At 42.0% G+C, this 21,178-nt stretch overlaps 1 protein-coding gene and 1 pseudogene across 10 annotated transcripts in view; one reads left to right on the top strand and one right to left on the bottom strand.

Moving 5' to 3' along the window:
• Positions 1-21,178, bottom strand: part of DLGAP1 (DLG associated protein 1) — an 853,569-nt gene that overhangs the window by 64,916 nt on the left and 767,475 nt on the right. The window lies entirely within an intron of this gene.
• Positions 278-20,623, top strand: LOC117011650 (uncharacterized; annotated as a pseudogene).

The following is a 21,178-nucleotide window of genomic DNA, read 5'->3' as shown; positions in this document are numbered from 1 at the left end:
GGCTCAAGGGACATGGCTATGAGAATGATTTCCACTAAAGCCATCCTCCACAGAAACCACAAAGACTAGCTAACCTTCTCCCCATGGAAATAGAAAAAAGCACGCTTGTGTGAGCATGTAGGGTGAGGAAAGGGAATGTGGACAGAGAGGGAGGGGTGGTGTAATAACTCTTGTAGTCATAAGACTTCCCAGTTGGTAGTTACTAGTATTCCAGACACTTCCTAATGCCAGACAAATGCCCCAAGCCTCAGCATGTCTGGCTCAGAGATCTATTCAACTGATAGCAGCCGTTTCTTGTGGGGAGAGCAGACCTTTCAGGGAGCAGTGCTCTGAGGCTAATCAAACACAACATTGTTCTCAGAAGGAAGAATGGAAAGGTTTGTTTCAGAGTCATAACTTTTTTTTAAAGAGGCACTCAAGTTGTTTTAACAAGTTGCTACAAAACTTGGGCTTCCTGAGGTGAGCCTGTTGCTCACAGTGCCTGTACTGTACCAAAATCCAGAGAGGGAGGGATCAGAAAGTTAGTCATTAAAAAAAGAAAAAGAAAAAAAGCCCCAGGCACTTCATGCCTGGAAATGATGTAAGGCGCAGCCACTCCTCTGTTAGAACTACAATCAAACAATGCTCAGGCGATCCACGGCAGCTGCTCTCCAAATGTCAGCACCAGCCCGGTCAACAGAGCTTGAAAGCCACCAAGCCGAAGGACTTTGTGCTGTACCTTTCTCGCCCACATTTTCCCCAAGCACTCTCAGGAACCTGGCAACAGGTAACGTGGCAACCTTTGCTTTATAAAATTGCAAGAGGCATAATTTAAAGGAACAAATGGATTTTTTTTTTTAAGCCAGCTGTATCTCCCGCACCCCACCCCCCACCCCAAACCCCTCCCTCCCCAACCAAAAGTCTGAGAAAACAAAGTTCTGTGGGGCTGGCAACCCTACTCTCGAGTGTCTCCTGGTGGCCAAGCTTGGAACATCACCGATGTACCTTGAAATCCGCTGCTCAGCTCCAAGGTAAGTAAGTCAACGCTGTGGAAAGGGGTGGACATCTTTGCTGGACTTCTCTTCCAAAACAACATAAAGGGTGGAAATCAAGACTCAGAATATCTTGCTTTTTAATTTATCGCCTTAACAAAAATTTTACCCAGGGTAAACCCTGGGTAAACCCAGGGTAGGATCTCTGGGTTGAGGTTGCAGATTATTTTTTTTTAAGCAGCAGCCAGTGTTGAACATTTTTTTGTTAAGATGGCAAGTTGAAAAGCAAGAACTGCTGTAGCCATTTAGTTAGGCGGATGGCAGTGAGGATTAATAGCCTAGAAACTGAGGATTCCTGCTGGGTGGGACTTGCATTTTCTATTTTTATCTGAATTTGTATGTTGCATGCAAAAACCTTTCTCTCAGGCAGAAGCATTTCTAATTCGCATTGCTGGCTTCCAGTTTGCCTATTTGCAAGGATTACTTAGGATTTCCAGGCTGCAGGCCCAGCCTCCCAGAGAGCAGGCCTTGCAGCCCCAACTTAGATCTTTTATCTCTGTGTGGGGCAAACACCCACAAAAATGTATTTTTAACCAGTCTTCTTCCTCTCAGGTGCTCCTTCCTCTGCTCTGTCTCTGCTTTGGAGGAATGACTACAGTTGTGAGAGTATTCCTTCTTTCTCCCTCTCTGGAAATGTTAACTGGAAACTAAGAGACTCGGATCAAAGGAACTGCTCTCTTCAGAAAGTTCCATTAATTAACTAAATTAAAGGAAGTTAAATGATGTTTGGAAGAAAGTCATTTTAGAAGGCCCAGGGCTGAGGTCTAAAACTTCTAATGTGGACTTTTAATGAAGCTTGGCAACAAGTTTAAATACTATTAGAAATTGAGGGTTACCATATGTAAAACCAGTTGTTGCCTGAAATCAGTCATTTCAAAGGAACATCTTGAAAGTAGACAGACGTTTGGCTAGAATTTGCCTAGACCATTTAATACTGAATATTAAAAAAAATCCAGGGCTCTGAGTGAAAAATCACTTGACCAGTAGCTAAGGTGAGTCATAGCCTTTTAGAACGAGGCACACATGTTGAAGTCAGGATGTTGAAAACATCAGGCTTACTAATTTGCAAGGCAGGGCTGTGGCTTCCAGTAGGGAATGCTATCAGGATTTCATGGCTCATTTTCCCAGCCTTTCCAACAGGTGCTATTGAGTCATGTACACAAGTGACTGCCCTGGCAGTTTCATTTGTTAGGATTAAATTTCCATTTGTTCCATTATTTTAAGAAGTGATTTCTACCAGTGAATCAGATACATCACTTCCTCTAGGACTTAGGGATTTTTTTTTCAATGTTTGTAACGTTGTGCGTGTTTTTCAAAATTTGTCCCGGCCAGGTCTGTAGGTCTTCCTGGGTTGAATGGACTGTTTACAGGAGGGGAAGATTCAGGGCCCAAGGTCAGGGTTGCTGAATTATATAAGGTTTCCTGTTTGGGCAGCTGCTTTACCAGCTCCTCAGGTTAGGGCTGACCACGTCTTGTTGAAAGACAGCATGCCTCGGAAACCTGGGGTAGGGACAATGCTAGAGCAAGGAATAAATTATTTCATTTAACTTCTCATCAGCTAGCTTTCATTTCTTCTCATCTGTCACTTCTCAGCAATACTGGCCTGTATTCTCTGTTAGGTGAATTTTTTCTTTTTCCTGACTCCACTGAGAGAAAGGAATTATGGATGTATGAATCACTGGGTCAGGCATTGTTGTCTGTTTTATTCACAGTACTTAGAATATGAGTGGCACATAGTAGTACCGTGCACGGTAAATATTTTGCATGAAGGAATGAACAGGCAATGAGAAGAGACTTCCTGGAAAAAAGAAAAAGGGACTAATAACCAGTAAAATGAGGTCACCAGGGCTTAAGTAAAACGAATACTCACAAAGCCCTTCTCAGTGATCTTGGATGTTGCAATATAATCTCCTGTTACCAGTGCCCACTTCTGTTTGGCACCAGCCAAGTGCAATTGTGGCTGGCCAACTTTTGACATGAAGCTAGTATGTGAAAGTCCAACCTAATATCGGTGGAAACCAGTTGGTCTTGTGGGCTATCCACCTAATTTCCTGCATTCTCTCTGCTTGACTTTACCCGTAGGCACTGAGCAGATGTGAAGGGCCCATGATGCTAACTGCCCTTATTCTGTGCAGCTACCTTTTTTCTCCTTAGTTCCCTTCACTCCCTATTATTCTTTGACTTCTTATTATTCTGTGCTCTGTCTGCTTGCACAAGATGGAGATCTGAGAGCCAAGGAACTTTCTTTACCTCTTGGTTTCATTTCATGAGAATTAGTACTGTACTACCTGCACAATTGGACCTGTAGCCTAGAATACAAAGAAAAATCTAGAATGGAATCACACAACCAAAATAGGACTCTCCTACCATGTAACTGTGTGTCTCGTAAACAGCATAGAACTCATGTGTACCTGACTCCGAGGCTGTATGGGTAACTGGTTGGTTCTAGATGAGAGCAGGGTACTGGGCACACATTGCCAACTTGTCTTCCTGGAGAAGGTGAAATAGCTGTGCGGAGTGAGCTGTGTGCAAACTAAGGTAGGTCATGTCTAATGAAAGCCCAGTCAGGTTAAGTCCTGAGTAAAACTTCAGGCTGGATTTATCAGTAACCTCTGCTCACTGGCAAGGTCTCCAGGCTTTGGAAAGAAGGCCGATCTATCAAAGCAACCTAGTGCCACTGCCCTGTGGACAGAGGGCTTGGAGAGAGGGCTCAACCTGGAGCAGAAGTTTCTGCACAAGACAAACTCAAACCCCCAAACCTGGGAAAACAGGATGTGTGGGGAAGTAAAGAAGAAAGAAAATGCATCCACCATTCCTTCCTGTGGGTTTCAGCATGATGAGGAATAATTACCTGGGTCTGGATAGCAGGGCATGTGGGAGGCCACAGGAGGCCCTGGTCTGTGTAGTTAGGCAGTTAATTATTCATTCTACTCCTTTCCTCTTTCCTCCCTGAACCCTGCCTTTTCAAAGTAAAAACAGGAAAAACTATCTCGGTTAACCTGTGAAATACTATTTCTATGAGCCCACACGGTCCAGAAAGACCACAAGGCCCCCAGCCTTTTACTAACTCTCAAAAAACAGAATCAGCAGTTTAAAATGACACCTCATTATCCAACCGTGTCCCTGACAGATGAGGACACAGATCCAGAGGAGAACCTGTCCAGGTGTCCCGCAGGGCTCATTCTGTCTGCTTCACGGGACAAGCATGAGTCCAGGCCTTGGATCAGCCTTTACAGTTATAGTGTAAAGGGCCACTTTAAGATTGCATTTAAAATCCACTTCACATTTGGATTTTTGTCATTTGCCATAATTAAATAAAAATAACTTAGGAAACGGGTGTGACCAGCACTAAAATCTGTATCAATTTATTCTACCTACCTCTCACCATCATCCTCATTCACTGAGTTTGATAAGCCAAGTGTTACTACCTACAAATCCCAATTCCCCAAGTGACAAGGAGGTTGGAGAATTGGGGTTTGCCCACATTCTCCAGGGCTGAGTCTGGTTGGCACCTGGGTTCTCTCCATCTAAGCCTCCTTACTGATTTTTGAAAGAGTTGCATTATACTTCTGTCCTTAAGATTCACCTTTGAACCTTTGTGGAACAATGCCTGCATCTGAAAGCCTTTCTTGAATCTCTTTTGGTCAAATGTGCTTGGAATTCAGAACTTTTTGGACTTTAGAAAGCTAATATACTTGCCACACCCAGAGGGTCTGGGGCAGCATCCCTAACACCGTACTCTAACTTGTCTGTCTGCAAGAAGCTGTAGAACAATCACACTGGAAGTAGTTCCAGGTCAGGTCTTGGGCAATGGCTTTCAGAACTGCAGATAAAGGAAATGATGTCCACCCACTGCTTTGGATGCCTTGGAGCAGTAAGCAGTGTCTCCCGGAGGTGATGCAGGCCCTGGATAGAGCTCTGTCCCAACCCAAATCCACCTGGAGGGTGGCCGGGTAGTGGTGGACTTGGCGTTGTGGGTGGGCAAGTGTCTATATCTTTAAGGAAAAGAGGAATCCAAGATCAGATCTGGTAATCCTTCTGACATAGCCTCTTTTTCCTTAGCCACGTTGGAGTTCTGGGTGTTCATTGGTTTATCATTATGTGTGTTTCACACACTGTACTCAGAAACATTCATTTTTGGGTTGTGTTTTAATGGTAGTAGGGGTATAGTAGGGGCTTTTAACTAGCTTCTTCCCACAATGTGGAATGATGTCTGTACAATTTACAGAATGGGGTGGTATGGTGCATTCTTATAAATACTTCATATTTGCAAGGGTGTGCGTGTTTGTGTGTGTGTGTGTGTGTGTGTGTGTGAACTCATCCTTTCCATGATTCTCTTCCTCATTCTCATCCTCTACCCTCAAGCTATAGTCTGACCTCATAGCAAAATACAGAAAACCAACATTCTTTTCCTTGGGGCACCCTAATCTGTAGTGACAAGAGGGTGGCCCTGTGCTAGGTCCAGGCTGGGTGCAGCACTAATTTGATATAGCTCAGGATACTCACCTAACAGTTTATCTGCAAGGGCACTCTTTATTCATTAAAGCATTACTTAGTACATACAGTTTGAAAATCATTTTCAAAACACATTTTTATACCACAATATCAACCTAAGAGTTAACTGAAATAATCCACGTAACATAGCTTGAAGAATACACTGATGTGTGGATACACATGTTAGTGAACTGCAGCTATAAATAGATCAAGCACTAGAAATGTTTCTTATCTAAAACAAGCACTACATTGTCTCCTGGTGTGGCTAACATTCTGCTTTTCAAAAGGAACCATAGAAACTAAAGGCAATACAATGTCATTATTTTCTACTGTCAGGATTTCTACTGTCAGAGGTGAAAGATTTTATTAAGGATCAACTCTTTGAAGAAACAACTATACTCACTGAAAATCTACCAAGTCAGAGAGTGTTAAAATATTCTGTGTGTTGTATGTTTAGGGCCGAGGCTGGAATTTCATGCTTATGTTAGAGGATTGGGCCATGCTTGCAACTTACACTGTTCATAATTGTGATTGTGGTTTGCTTAACTGCTAAGATGCAGGAATGCGGACAAACTAGAGGAAACCAGCACTAGTCTTTGAATCAAAAATAACTACTAATAAAGGGTGGGGAAATGGATCACAGGGTAGGGAAGCATTTTGATGGCCACTGCTCAAAGGTCCAGCCTGTTTGCAGCTGCTGATAACCTTGTCAGGTCTCCAGATACAGACAAGTCTTGTCACCCTCCAGCACCTGGCTGAGAGGTAATAAAACAGTTGTCTTATCTTCTAAGGATGGAATTAGTCCAACCTCAGCGCATGGTAATTAGAGTAAACTGAAATTGCCTGTCATTTACCAAACGGTGGGAAGGGAGGGAGAGAGGAAAACGGCTTGAAGCAGGAAATTGTTTGTCCCTTTCTTTGGATTTTAAAAAGAAAATGAGCAAAACAGCCGAAAGTTTTTCTGGGAGTAAGAAAAACAGCCTGGCTAGACTGCCCTCTCCCGGGGTAGCAGGATTGCTGTCAGCTCACCTCCACGTGATGGTCTAGAAAAGAGGTTTACGCTGATGAAAATCCAAGAAAGCTTCTTAGGAACCTTCCTTTCTAAATGTAAATGACTGAGTCAGTGAGTGCTTTGCTAAGGAGGGAAGGAAGTCACAGTCACACTGAGTGACTCATTCAGGGCTGTTAGTTCAGGCAGTTGGATAAAAAGTTTTAGCAAAAGCAGCAACAAATCTACTTTAAATACTAGCACAGTAAGGAAATTCCTCTCTTTCAGGCTGAATGCCATCCACACAAAAGAGCTCCTGTTGACATCTCATTTACAATCTGCCCCAGGACACAGACAAGACCATTTCAATAAACCCTGCTCAGAAACACCTATTGTTCCAAATCTTCAACTAGCAACAGGCTACCATCACTCCCTATTGTTTTGTAAAAAAAAGATTTAGGAGGAGAGGGATTGGACTGTGGAAGCTATGAAAAGAGAAAGGGAAAAAAGTCCCTTTGACCCAATGCTGTCAGAGGGCGTGCATGAAGGATAAAGTTAATGGATTTCCATTTTTATAAGAAGCGCATAAGAAATGCCTTTTACGTTCCTGAATTAGTGACTGGGAATTCTAAATTTGATGCCAACCCTGTGTGTTAAGAAGCTAACTCCTGCCAACACGTTCGCTAAACGAAATGCCAAAAGCTATACTTACCCATTCTCAGCCTCACAAAAGCCCTGATAACAGCCATAGCAAAGCCCCAGGTGAGTCTTTGATCTGAGCTGTTTCCTTGGGATTTATAGCTTGACTGTCGTTCTTTCCGAGGAGAATTTTCAGGCTCAGCACTAGAGCCGACACCTCTCCATTAATGATTTCCTCCTTCCATCTCCACCATTTTGCAGGGTTCCTCATTTAGTTAAGCTTGAACGCTTTCTGGAGTTATATAATGTAGCCTTTAGATGGTTTTTCTTCAGATATGGCTCAAATTAAGGGATACATTTGTGTTTACAAAAAAAAAGGGTATTTCTCAAATACTCTGTATCTTTAACCTCTGAATAGATACTCCAGTTAACGTTTCCCAGCTCGGCAAGTGACCCCTTTATCTACCCACAGTTCAAGCCAAAACTCTTGTGTTGTCTCTCATTCCTTTGGGTCCTTCTCTCCTATCTCTTAAATTCCTCTGGAATCATCCCACATCCTTCTATCCACCTCTCCCGTTCCCTGGATCCTATTCTCTCAGCATCACAGCAGCTTCCTAACTCCAGGTTTCTCCAACTGCCAGTCGTGACTTAATGGGTCATGAAATCAGTTGGGGTAAGTTATGCAGTTTCACCATTTAAAAAAAAAATGAAATAGATTAGAAAATGTTAGAGTACATCAAACAAAGGAAACGTTGTTTCATGAAACTTGTTTCAGTTTGTGTCTGTGTATCCAGATGTGTGTATATTCTGGGCAACAGGTAAAATGTATTTTGTCAAAATATTTTGAGAAATGCTTTTCTAATTGGTCTCCCTGGATCTGCCTTGTCCCTGCTCATTTATTGTACACACTTAGAGGAAATTTGAAGATACTGAAGAGATCCTGTCACTCTCCAGCTGACAGGTCTACCCTCAGGGTAAAATCTTGAATCTAGGGCTTTCCCGATTCCAAATAACTTGCTTTCCTGCTTACTTTTCATGTCTCAGAACTCTTCATCCTCCTGACCACTTTTTCTTTTAGTTGTTAAAGCCATCAAGTTCCCTGGCCTTTGCAAAAAGAATTCCCTCTGTAGGAAATTCTTTCCTCTTCTTTCTCCTTCAGGTGTTGGCTTAGGTGTCACCTCTTCCAGGAAGACTTCTGGAATGTCCGTCTAAATACTTCGCCTAGTTCTCATTAGAATACTGCATGTTTTGACAGATCACTTATTACATTATAATTATCTTCTCAATTTCCTACTAGACTTTAAGCTCCAAGTGAGCATTCAGTAAATATTTGTTGGGTAAATATTGTGCATTGAATGTTTCGCATTTCACACAATTCACATATCCTTCCTACACATAAATTTGAATCATTATAAAGTATTTCAACTCTATTTCTCAGATCTTACATTTTCATTCTTTTATTATACTTCAGTATTTCCTGTTCATTTGCTTTTTCAAATGCAGCCTAACTAATTTTCAAATTCTTAAATATCAGAATGAGATTTGGAGAAAGCTGTTGGACTTCTGGCTGGTCACTCACCCTCTCTGAATCTCAGATCCTTCACCTGCAAAAGAAGGGGCAGAACTCAGTGATCTCTAAACTTTGTTCCAGTCTACCACTCTGTATCTCTGGTTTGAACTTTCTCCTTTTAAGGACCAGAAAGGCTAAGTGATTTTCTCAAGGTCAAACAGTTTTTTAGTGGCAGGATATTGTTAGCCTTTCTATAGATTTTTAACAGCAAGTGGCAAACAAAAAACAAAACTTTACCTGGGAACTGATAGTGCCACTAAGTTTGTGGGAAAGATAATCATAAAATTAAAGAAAAGGGGACTTAAAAAAAAAAAAAAAAACACCCCAAAGCCAACATCCATAATGGATTCATGCCTAGGCACGTCCTAACATTTTTTAAAACAGTGTTGCTGTTGTTTGCTATTACCTGGAGATATGTTCAGAATTCCTTTTTAAAATTGGAAGTGAAACATTAAAGAATTTTGTACATCCTGACCCCTCATAGTGGGAAGGCACAATGGACATATACAACTTTCCTGAAAGTGCCAACATGTGTCCGAATGCCTTTCTTAGTGCTGACGCCCTGGTGCCCTGATCTGTAACCACTTTCAAGACCAAAGCTGTACCTCACCAGGAAGAGCATTGGTCTCAGTCAGTTCTTTTAACCCCTCCCCCATCCTTCCCCTGCCAGAACCTTCTGAAGAAGTTCCTGCTTTTGCCTGCTTTCCTTATTTACTTACGTTACAGAGTTTGGGTTTAGATAACCTGCCATATAAAGTAGAAAGTCAACAGAACTACTCCTTTGGGGAGAAAAAAATCCAAAAACAACAGTGATATCACTTTTACCCTGTTTCCCCGAAAATAAGACCTAGCCGGACGATCAGCTATACTAAATAAGTAAATAGTAAAATAAGACCGGGTCTTATATTAATTTTTGCTCCAAAAGACGCATTCGAGCTGATTGTCCAGCTAAGTCTTATTTTCGGGGAAACACGGTGTTTTTCCTCATGTAATATGTTGCACTCTATAACTTAAGCCAGTGTGTGCATTTGCTCTATTTGTTGCTTTCCCCCACCAACCAGCAGTAGTTCACCTTTGTTTGACAAAAAAGTTACGGTAAGAAGAAATTGACTTCAAAGTACATTCTTACAAAGAAAAAAGAAAGTCACTTACTACTGTAACTCTGTATGAAAGTATTATGCACATGAGGACCCAACTTTGACATCAAAGAGTTATAGTCCAGAGACGGGCTTGTGGATAATATTTATTTTATTCTTTGGGCTTCTGTGAGTTTTCCAATTTAAGAAAATGAACATGCATTAGTACTGTGATCATAAAAAAAAAAGTATAAATGTTAGAATAAAAATTAGATACCCTGGTATGTCTTCACTGCTTTGATACCTGACTAAATTATTTTATTTTTACCATATATGTTGTATTTTTTATTTTTTTAACCATTTGTTTTTGAAGAAAATTTCATATGATTGCCACGTTTTAGAAAGGAGTGATGAAAAATTCTTAACATTGTTTGCTATTTCACTGTCTGTAAAAGCTTAAGGAACGCTGACCCCAAAAGCACAGCCAGACACTGGTGTATAACTCCTTTACCATGTGGTTGCAGCATATTTTATTTGCCTCCTTTGATGTTTTCACACCTAAACACTTATCATTTCCAGAATGCCATCTTTTACATGGCTTTGTGCCTGTGGCACACATTGTTCTTTGCTGTCTCATAACCATCCTCCTTGCCAACAAGACCCCAGTGCTGTCAGCTTTTCCATGCAGTCTCAACTTTTGGGGGAGGTGAGCCCCTGCCTAAGTCTGGAGGCTGAATCTTCATTGGCCTGTATATAGGACAAAACATGAGGAGGGAAATCTGGGGGGAATGCTTCTGGGACCGTTTTCCTGCCTATTTAAAGTCACCCAAGTCAGGAACATCTCTTTTCTTCCTCTGGACACTGTCATCAGCCACAGGTACCCTGAACCGTGGCTGCCATCTGGGGACCATAAGGAGCATCTGCCTGAGAAGACAAACCCACACTGAGGATGACAGGTGGAGAGATGGCAAGAAGCTGTGTTTCACACATTCATTGGCTGCCCTCCCTCTAGACTTGCTCTTATTTGAAAAAATAAATTCCTTTACCAGGTAAGTCACTTTGATTTTATTTTTAAAATTTTGTCTATTTGCTTATTTATTTGTTTGGCTTGGCACTTACACAATGAGTTGATGTATCCTAAGTGTCCTTTCTTGCTTGGGAAATTATTCATTCATCAGGATTCACTTCATTTGACTTCCATCAGCACTTCCTACATATCTTTCCCCCCCCCCACACACACATATCTTTATTGCAGAACGCATCACACTTTGCTTGTTCTGGTCCTATTCTAGTGCTCTTGGATGAAAACAGGAAAATCAGTGATCAGGTAGATCTTTGTTCACTACTCTGTGTACTTGTTGACTTAAATGATTTTATATGACAAATTCTATTATGCACGATATCACCAGACCAAATTTTCTCTATTTCAAAAAGATTCTCCGCCTTGTTGCCCCAGCTTCCTTCAGTGGTAACGTGGTGACTGGAAAAGGAAGCTCCTTGAAGTCAGTCAGAACTGGCACAAATTCTAACCTGCCAATGACAGGCGATGTGACCGCAGATAATTCACCTCTTTCACCCCCGGCCCTGACCCAATTCCTCATCTATTGATAACTGCACCATTGCTCTCACAGTGTAATGAGATGAATGAAGAAGTTGTATCGTGTAAGGTGACACACTGTGGCACTTATATCTGACACACAAAAAGTAGGCTTTTGCCTCCCCTTCCTGCGTTATTTAATAAAATAAAATTCAAATATTACCAAAAAAATCTTGAAAACTCCCTGAGGGGATTTTACCTGAGGTTGGAAATTCTCCACTTTTCAGATGATTGGGTTTCTACAGCGTGAAGAGCCCGGAATAAATGTTACATTTTGAGATGCCTCTTGCTGGTGTTTAATATTAAAACTTCATCTTGTCACTCTGATCTCAACTCATAACTTTTAGAGAGGGCTTCCGTGACCACCCAGTGCCGAGCAGTCCTACAGTCTCTCATCCCAGCCTTCTAGCCACCTACTGATAGGAGGAGGCGCACAAAAGAAATCAAATGGACTATAAGGTGTAGCATCTAAAAGCACTTCCAAAGGGGGGAGTTGGGGCTTGCCCATTCCACTCTTCAGCCGAGTCCTTACCAGTTTTGTGCTGTTGTACCCCATCCCAGCCCTCCAAGGCCTCCAACTGCTGCTGTCTCCAGATGGCCTGCACAACCCCCCACCCCCACCCCCACCCCCGCTGCTTAAATCACACAGCGTGAATGGCTCCATCCTCTGCTATCTCTAACATTGGAAAATGCAGAAATTGCCACAAATTTCTGATGTCTTGCAGGATGGATCCCTATCAGTGGTTTAAAACTTTTTTCATACTCTCTATATCACCCTTCAGTTCAGAAAAGACAAAAACAAAACAAAAAGGAAAACACTTGCAAGTACTACTATGCTTCCCTTTGCCTTCTTGGTCAACAGTAATGAATTCCAGCTACAGAGGGTTGGAGGGAAGGATGTGAGTGGGACCTGCTCACTCTGATTAAGTTCAAGTTCTTGAGAATTTAAAGTTGTAGACCCTCTCTAAACTCTGCCTAAGGACTGTCATCCAGATTTGCTGTTTACTATAGTTATAAGGTAAGATACCAGTCCTTAAGTTATCCACTTAAATTGCTAGAAATCTACCAAACAAACATGCTTTGCTTTCCATGCCTGAGAAGCAATACTGTGTGATGTTTCAGACTGTAAGTTTTGGAGGTAGACCTTGCTTTAAAAGTGTATTACCTATGGAAGTTCGCTTTTTTTTTAAAACATCAGTTTTTCTGCTATGTAAAATGAGGATTGTAAGGTCGTTGGGAGGTTGAAATGAAGTAACATATTAGAAATGCTCAGCATATTACCTGACACATAGTAAGTGCTCAATAAATGGTACACCTACAGTAACAATAATGATATCAACAATTATCATAGGCAAATCCTTTTGTTTTGTCTTAGCAGCTACTAAGCCAGGTGTACTTGTGGTCCTGTGTGAAAGGCCTTCAAAACTCTGAAGCTAGGTTCTATACAAAGGTGATCAGATTACACCAGCCCATCTCCATGGCAATCAGATGTCTCAATTATCTAGCCAGGTAGGTGTCAGCATGAGACAAACAATCTCACGCTAAAACTCTGTTGTTCAGTCGGTTCAGTAGCAGTGTTCCTGTTATAGACACATTCAAAATTCTGATTTCATATGATCTTTAAATTTATACCTTCAATCATAAAAGTCCTGAAACATTGACCATCTCAGACACATTTTTATTTTTAGTTATTCCCCAGATGTTTACCTGAGATAAAAATAAGCAAAATAGCTAAAGCTTTTTCACTAAGAGTATCTCAAAGTCTGTCATTCAGTCCATTTTTCTATCGTTAACATAAACAAGATAGAGCTTAAGTGAAATGTGGACAACACTATTTTTTAAGTGGTATTGGATATAAAATTAAACCTTTCTCAGAAAAAAGGATTGGCATTTTGGAGAAAGGAATAAAGGAAACAAGGTTGCTTGAAAGGGCCCAGTGTAATTAATGAACGGAATGCCTGGATGAGTCAAAAGTCCCTGGAATTCCAGGTCTATAAATTAGTAAATTTAGGACCTTTCAGCAATGCACTTGACTATTTTGTTTCATTTTATAACAATCTGCAGATTGGGACAGTAACTAGAAGATGGTTGTTACAGGGAACAGTACGTGGGAAAGCCCCTTGTAAAGTGAAAAGTGCTATGCAGATGTCAGTAGGAGCAGCAGCAGTAATGGTAATAGTTACATTTTTGGGAGTCAGCTGACTAATTTTTCTAAACCACAATTCCTTCTGGAGCCACATAAATTGAATTGGCCTTTGGCTGATACTGAGTTGGGGCTCTGGGGATACTATAAAACATATTAAAATTTGCATAAGATAGCAAATTTAGGCTAAATAGGAGGAGGAAATGCTCTAAAAATTAATAGGGCTAAAGGGAATGCCCTCTAATCATCAGATTGTGTGCTCCCCCTTCTAGTCACCCCCAAGACACTCATAGTATTTGATGTAAAAATAACTGACGGATAACTGCGTTAAAAGGGACTTCAAAAATCCCTTTTTTTTGGAAAAAAAATTCTTCCAACATAGCTTAGGGGAAGCTAAGTAGATTGCAAAAGTGATTGGAGTCAAAACATAACTTGGAGAGTGGACGGAAAATAATTCTTTAAATGATGTATAAATGGAGTTGAGAATTTTGGTGGGTTTTGAGGAAATGGGTAGAAAAGTTGGGATTGGAAGGTCTCTATTTTCTTGAACAGAAACTTCCTTCTAAAGAGAAAGAGTTTAGAGGTGCTTAATAAATAGGCTCCATTATGCCCTTTTTTGAACAGAGCAGGGAGGAAAGCCAGGTCATAAGCAGATAATCTCTTGGATGTGCTGGAGGACTGGCCCTGGAAATTCCAGATGAGGAGAGGAAAGAATTCCAGGGGCATCTTGGCAAGTGGGAGGAGGTTGGAGTAGAGATAGCAAGTCTGGGCAATAGGAAAGGGAGGCAAAGTGTAAGGAGAGGCCAAGAAAACATTTTTCATTGCTTTGTTTGAGGCAGAGGCAGCCATGAGCACAGTTGTGAAGCAGATAAAATTTCTTGAGTCTCTCCATCAGCAATCGGAGATCTGCTGCCACCCTGTCCTTCCCCACTCACTCAATTCCAAATTTTCCAGATCTCTTTCATTCCCTTAGGTACTTGCTCTTTGAAAGGTAAAATATCTAGCTAGTCTGATAAAGGAATGCATTGGGGGGTGAAGAGTGGGATTGAATTTTTAAAAAGAATTCTTGTAAACATTTCTTTCCTCCAGAGTAATCAATATGAATTTTAAAAGGGAGTCTCTGTAAAGTCTGCCTTAATTCCAAGAGGTGTCTAAACTTGGGAATTTCCAACACCGCTAGTAGATCTATAATGGCAGCAAACACCTTTCCATGACTCTCAAATCGGAAAGGGAAGAATGGAATTTTATACTTTCCCGTGTTACAGGCATGAAATTGTGCTAAGTATTTTTTACTTATGATCTTCTTTTCATTTTACAGATTTGGAGCTGGAGGTCAAATTCAGAGAGGCTGGTAACCTGCCTGTGGCTGACGGCATTTTCCAAACGTGTCTGCAACAATATCTTCTATACAACACGTTCTTCTAGAACAGGAGTCAGCAAACTTTTCTATAAAGAGCCATCCAATAAAATATTTTAGGCTTTGTGGGCCATGCCATCTCTGTCCCAACCACTCAGTTCTGCCATTGTGGCAAAGACAGAGACAATATGTAAAGGAATTGAGCACGGCTGTCTTGGAAAAGTGAGCCACATTTCATGTGAGAGCATAGTTTGCCAACCCTGCTCTAGAAATTAACCATTTCCCGTCAAAATGGAGAGTCTAATTTCTCTCTCCTTGAACCTTGGGAGGTGTGTGATTTGCTTGTGACCAAGAGATTGTGAATGAAGTGACACTGCATGACCTCTGAGGTTAGATCAGAAAAGGTGATGCAATTTCCACCTGACTCCCTGGGACAACTGCCTACTTGGAGCCCTGAGCCATCACAAAAGCAGTCCAATTGTCCTGGGACTACCACGCTGTGAGGAAGCCCATGTTAGCCATGTGGAAAGACCACACAGAGACGTCTTGAGGCTGTAAGAGGGGGAGCTGCTCAGCCAACCCCCAGTTGTTCTAGCTCTTTGCCTGACTGGAAGCTCTGGGGAGACCTTGAGCCAGAAAGACCCAGCTGAAGCTCCTCCCAAACTCCTGCCCCATGGAAGCTGAGGAATAATAAGATGATTGTTTTTGTTTTAAGGCACTAAGTTTTGGGGTGGTTTGTTACAGACATATATAGAACATTGTCCTGAAACTCGTGAGTGGCAGATACGGGATTCAAACCTATGTCTGCCTGACCTCAACCAGGTATTCGTTCTATTATATGATTGCTTCCAGCAGCCTTTTTTTTTTTTTTTTTAAATTGTGCTAAAATATACATAATATAAAATTTATCATGTTAACCATTTTTAAATTTACAGTTCACATTGTTGTGCAACCAATCTCCGGAATTCTTTTCATCTTGCAAAACTGAAACTCTACCCATTAAACATCTCTTCATTCTCCCTTCCACTGTTCTGCTTTCTGTCTCTATGAATTTGACTACTCTAGGTCCCTTGTATAAGTGGAATAATACTGTATTTGTCTTTTTTGTGACTGGCTTATTTCACTTAGTGTAAGAGTATGGGCATATTTATATATTCAAAGCCTATGTTGGTTGGTTAGTCTGACCAGTGAGTAGCAAAGGTTGTCAAGGAAAAATGCCAGAGATCCCAGGTCCTGTAAGTCACAGATGCAGCATGTCCCAGGAAGGACCTTGCAATAGCACTTACGCTAACAATGACAATTCACAGTGTCCTGCCTCTGAAGGGCTTTGAAGAAAGAGGAACCCATGAATCAAGAATAAGATAAGGCTGTTTGGTTTGTTTCAACTTGTGGACTGTTTGACTTCCCTCTCAGGGCCATGCCTTGAGAATGAAATCATTTTCTCTCACACAGCTCTTTCAGAGAGCATCAAACACAAACACTCACTGTCTGCTTCTTTATTTCCTCTGTGTCCAGGGTATGTACTGACTGGATGGAATTTCTGTGACTAGCTGTGAATTATGCATCAAGCAAAAAACCTGCAGGAAATTGGCTTAAATGCTGCTACTTGCTTACACAGACTAAGACCAAGTCTTTGGAGACCTCTTCGACCTTCTCTGCCTTCCCCCAGCCCTAACCTAAGACCAAAAGGCAGTTCTGAGCTGAGATACACACTTTTAAGGTCAACGGCTTGGATTCCTCTCCCCACACTCAATTCCTCTCTCCACACTCACCCTGATTGCCTCGCCTACCTGTTAACAGCAAATGGAAGTGATCTTTTTGAATCTCCTCGGGTCCTAACCCACTGTTATGGGCTGCATTGTGTGCTCCTCAAAATTTATATGTTGAAGTCATAACTCAGTACCTCAGAATAAGTGTATTTGGAGATAGGGTCTTTAAAGAGATTATTAAGTTAAAATGAGATCAGTAAGCCCGAATCCAATATGATCGAGTCCTTTTAAGAAGAGAGAGAGACACCAAAGGCATGTGCTCAAAAAAGAAGGACCATGTGAGGACACAGGGAGAAGATGGCCATCTGCAAGTCAAGGATAGAGGCCTCAGAAGAAACAACCTGCCCATACCTTGACATTGGACTTCCAGACTCCACAACTGTGAGAAAATAAGTTTCTGTTATCTAAGCCATCGAGTCTATGGTACTTTTTGTTATGGCAGCCATAGCAAACTAAAACAGTCACCAACAGAAAATTCACAGCCTTGAGGTGTCAGCCCAAAAAAGTTCTGAAGGTAACGATCAGAAACTCAAAAGGCAAGAAGGCCTTTTAATACAGCTCCTCTTTCTGCATCTTTCACAAGCAGCCTGCTGGCAGGTTCAGAAGGTGGTGCTGCTGGCAGAGCCTGGGGTGAGGTCTCACTGTCAGCAAGCCCAGTGGGGTCTCTGAAGTCTCCTGGCTCAGAAGGGGAGGGACTGTGGCTCTAGATTCTAGAAAGTCTAGCAAGTGTGGGAAGACTTACTAGGTGTTTGGGGCATGGTCTCAAAGACTTATCTTGAGCACGTAATTCTTTCCCTCTTCTGGGCACTACAGGCCTTTCTCCCTCTCCTCTTCCACTCTCGGGCTTTTCCCACCCACTGCTTCTGCAAGACTGCTTCATTACCAGATAAGTCAGAAGAAGGGATGGCATCATGCAAATCCTGATAATAGTTTTGGTTTTTCTTTTGTGGGAAGGGTGCTATGGGATAGGAGGGATACCTGCTCTTTAAGCAGGTGGTAGGATGGGTGGGCTGGTAGAAAGAACAATGGCCCCTATATTTCAAATCTTTGAAATCTGTGAGTATGTCACTTTATGTGGCAGAGGGGACTTTGCTGTGTGATTAAGGATCTTAAAATGAAAAGATTATCCTAGATTATCTAGGTGGCTCCAATGTAACCATAAGGGTCCTTACACGAGGGAGGCAGGAGGGTCAGAGTCAGAGAAGATGTGATGGTGGAAGCAGAGGTGACAGAGAGGTCTGAAGGTACTATACTGCTGCTGATTTTGAAGATGGAGGAAGGAGCCACAAGTTAAGGAACGCAGGCAGTCTCTAGAAGCTGGAAAGGCATGGAAGTGGAATCTTCCCGGGAGCTTCCATGACAGAGTGCAGCTCTGCCCACCCTTTGTAGACTTCTGACCTCCAAAACTGTAAGGAGATTGCTATTGTTTTAAGCCACTAAATTTTGTGGTAATTTGTTACAGCAGCACTAGGAAACCAATACAGGTAGTAAAAATAAAAGTCCTACAGAACAGCTCCTATCACATTTAAATAGGCAGTGATAAATGCCCAGAAATAAAATAACAAACAAAGCTAAAGCTTCTTTTATCCCTTAAAATAGTGGTTTTCAAAGGTGGTCTCCTAACCAGCAGTGTCCTGGTTTTGAATTAGTTGGGTGATCTTGTGTGTGTAATCAGTCTGAGTCTCAGTGCCCTTTCTGCAAAATAGGCATGCTAAAAGTACTTCTGTGATAGAGTTGTTGAGAGGTTAACTGAAGTAATATATGTAGAAGTCCTAGAACAGGACGGAGAACAAAGTAAATGCTTAGTGTTATTGTTATTAATTGTAGTTAACATTACTAATTGTAATCAACAGCTATTATTTATACCAGCCCTAAGATTTATCTCCTCCTGTTTCCAGGCTTCACATATATAAGGGGTCCAATTAACAAGTACACCTATATTTGGGATTCGGTCCATCTTAAGTTCTGCTAATAATATCTCTCCTTGAGGTTCTTCATGGCTCTGTGAAAAGGGAAAGTCCCCTATAAAATACAGGCATTTCTCATCACTTCCTAGCTGGTGGAACTTTTTGCAGCAGCCTGGCTCTCCAGCCCGAGGATGTGGATGTTCCCATTTCCCCCTCACTGAACTGCATTCCTCTGACCTGTCTGGTCAGATCTGGTATTTTTCCTCCCTCCTCCTCCCTCAGCCTCCATGTCACCCAGACAGCTGCCGCCACATCCCGTTGCTTCAGAAGCGGAAGTAAGGCACATTTAGGACCTTTCCGGGTGAGTGACAGCATTTGAGATGAGATTAATAAAATGCCAGTGCTTAGGGAAAAACAGACTTTCCCCCAGTCACCTCTGCTCTACCTTTCCCGTGACACATAAAATGAGCCTAACTGATCTTAGTCTGTGCAATCCGGTCGTGTCAGCCTCTTTGTGAGACAGTGTGGGCTGGTGACCTGGGTGTGAACTGTCTCTTTGGGAGAATGGGTCTGAAACACCCTGCCGCTGAGTGAACCTGCATGCAGCTGGCTACTTTGTCCTTGGCTGTGCCACCGAGCATGTGCAGGGCGCTGTGTTCATCACTTGGCCCCTAATAGCAGATGAGGTATTATTCCAGTTCACCCATGGATGCTGCAGGGTTTTTCCTCAGCTACCACATGACGACTGAGTGAAAGCATTCCAGGAAACCAGAAGGGCTGGGCGAGCCTCTGGAATTTCAAAGGAAACAGCTTGGTAGGGCTGCTGACTCTTTCCTGCCATGTCATTTTCTTTCAGCTGTATGCCACTTTGTGGCATGCTCACGTACCATAGAATCCCACAAACTTTAAGGTTTATCTTTCTTAGAAGGGAGAACCTATTTTTTTTTTTTCCTCCACAGAAACGGTTTAATTTTTTTTAAGATTCAAGATGTCCCCGAAGGTCATGATAAAGACTCTTTACAAGAACAGGGGAAACTAACAGATGAAGAAAACCCCGTCTTCTTTTAATTTAAATTTATTCTGTTTAACTAACAGGAGGGATTGGTCATATTACATCTGATTTAGGCCATATGTACCCAAGGGAACCTGTTATGAACTGAATGTTTGTGTCCCCACAAAATCCATATGTTGAAGCTGAAGGGAACCAAAATTTTCCTACCCTGAAGCTCCTGTTTGGGATGTTGATTTTAAACTGTTTATTAAGAAACAAGACTCTTTGACCCTCCCCCCTTTCTTGCCCAAGAGATTCAGACAGAGAAACCAGCTTCAGGAAGGAAATCTTAGAATGCTGCTTTCGCCTAATTTGAATTACGTATGGTAAATAAGAGGACTTCAGGCAGGCGCCTGCTAGCTGGATACCCCGCACCCCATTATTTCTGAGTTGCCAGGCAAGAATTTTCCTGCCGTATGTGTTCTGCTCTTCCTCAACACCTGTAAATCGGCCATTCTTACTTTTAAAATCTAATACCTCTTCCCGCATTTCTCCTTTGTCCAAAAATGTCTTGTATACCCAATGGTGCTTCACTGTCTTTGGGATTTTCATGCACATGTATTAAAACTTTCATGTTCTCCCATTAACCTGTCTCTGTTAATTTGATTATTAGCCTAGCTAGAAGAATTTAGGAGAAAAAGTGCTATTTTTTTTTTTTTTAAGTCCTCCGAAGCCCCAGCTGCTGATGTGGTGGTGTTTGGAGATGGGGCCTTGGGGAGGTGATTAGATGAAGTCATCAGGGTGGGGTTCCCATGATGGGATCAGTGCCCTTATAAGAATAGACACCAGTGTCTCTCTCTCTCTGTCTCTCTCTCATATATTCTCTCTGTTTCTGTCTCTGTCTTTCTCTATGTAGAAAGGCTCTGTGAGGACACAGAGAGAAGGCAGCCATCTGCAACCCAAGACAAAGACAAACGCTCTCACCAGACATCTAACCTGCTGACGTGATCTTGGACTTCCCAGCCTCCAGAATTGTGAGAAAATAAATGTCTGTTGTTTAAGCCACCCAGCCTGTGGTATTTTGTTATAGCAACCCAAGCAGACTAGGCAATACCTCAGGAGCAAAATAATCTAAACTCCAAGAAATAGACCACAAAGACCCAGGCAGCTTTCACTAAATGCGCCTCCTCCCTGTCTTAAACGACAAAACAATGGTTTTCCTCAGACGCTCATAGAAGCAAAGTCCAGCCACCTCATACTCAGTGTGCAAAAGGGAAGAACCAAAGTGATGAGCCCTTGAATCTGCCCAGTGCCTGCCTCACGGAGCCTCTCCCTCCACCTCTGCAGGGTACATGGCAGTGATTTCCACTGCCTGCTTGGAAGGACGGACATGGTCTTCCTTCTCCTTACCACACAGCAATTCCATACTTAACCCCACTGCGATCCCATTAGGGCATAGAATAGGTATTATTGATTGTGTCCTATGTACTGCAGGTGCCAGGCCTTGGCTTATGAGACTCAGAAGTATATAAGATATTTGATTCTTGAAAAAAGTTACTGTCACTAAACCATGAATAAAAAAACCCGCAAAAAATCAAAACTAATAAAAATTTAGT

Source organism: Rhinolophus ferrumequinum, chromosome 19 (assembly GCF_004115265.2).
Source record: "Rhinolophus ferrumequinum isolate MPI-CBG mRhiFer1 chromosome 19, mRhiFer1_v1.p, whole genome shotgun sequence".
Taxonomy (NCBI): Eukaryota; Metazoa; Chordata; class Mammalia; order Chiroptera; family Rhinolophidae; genus Rhinolophus; species Rhinolophus ferrumequinum.
The sequence above is the reverse complement of the archived record's forward strand: the minus strand, read 5'-3'. Positions and strand labels throughout refer to the sequence as shown.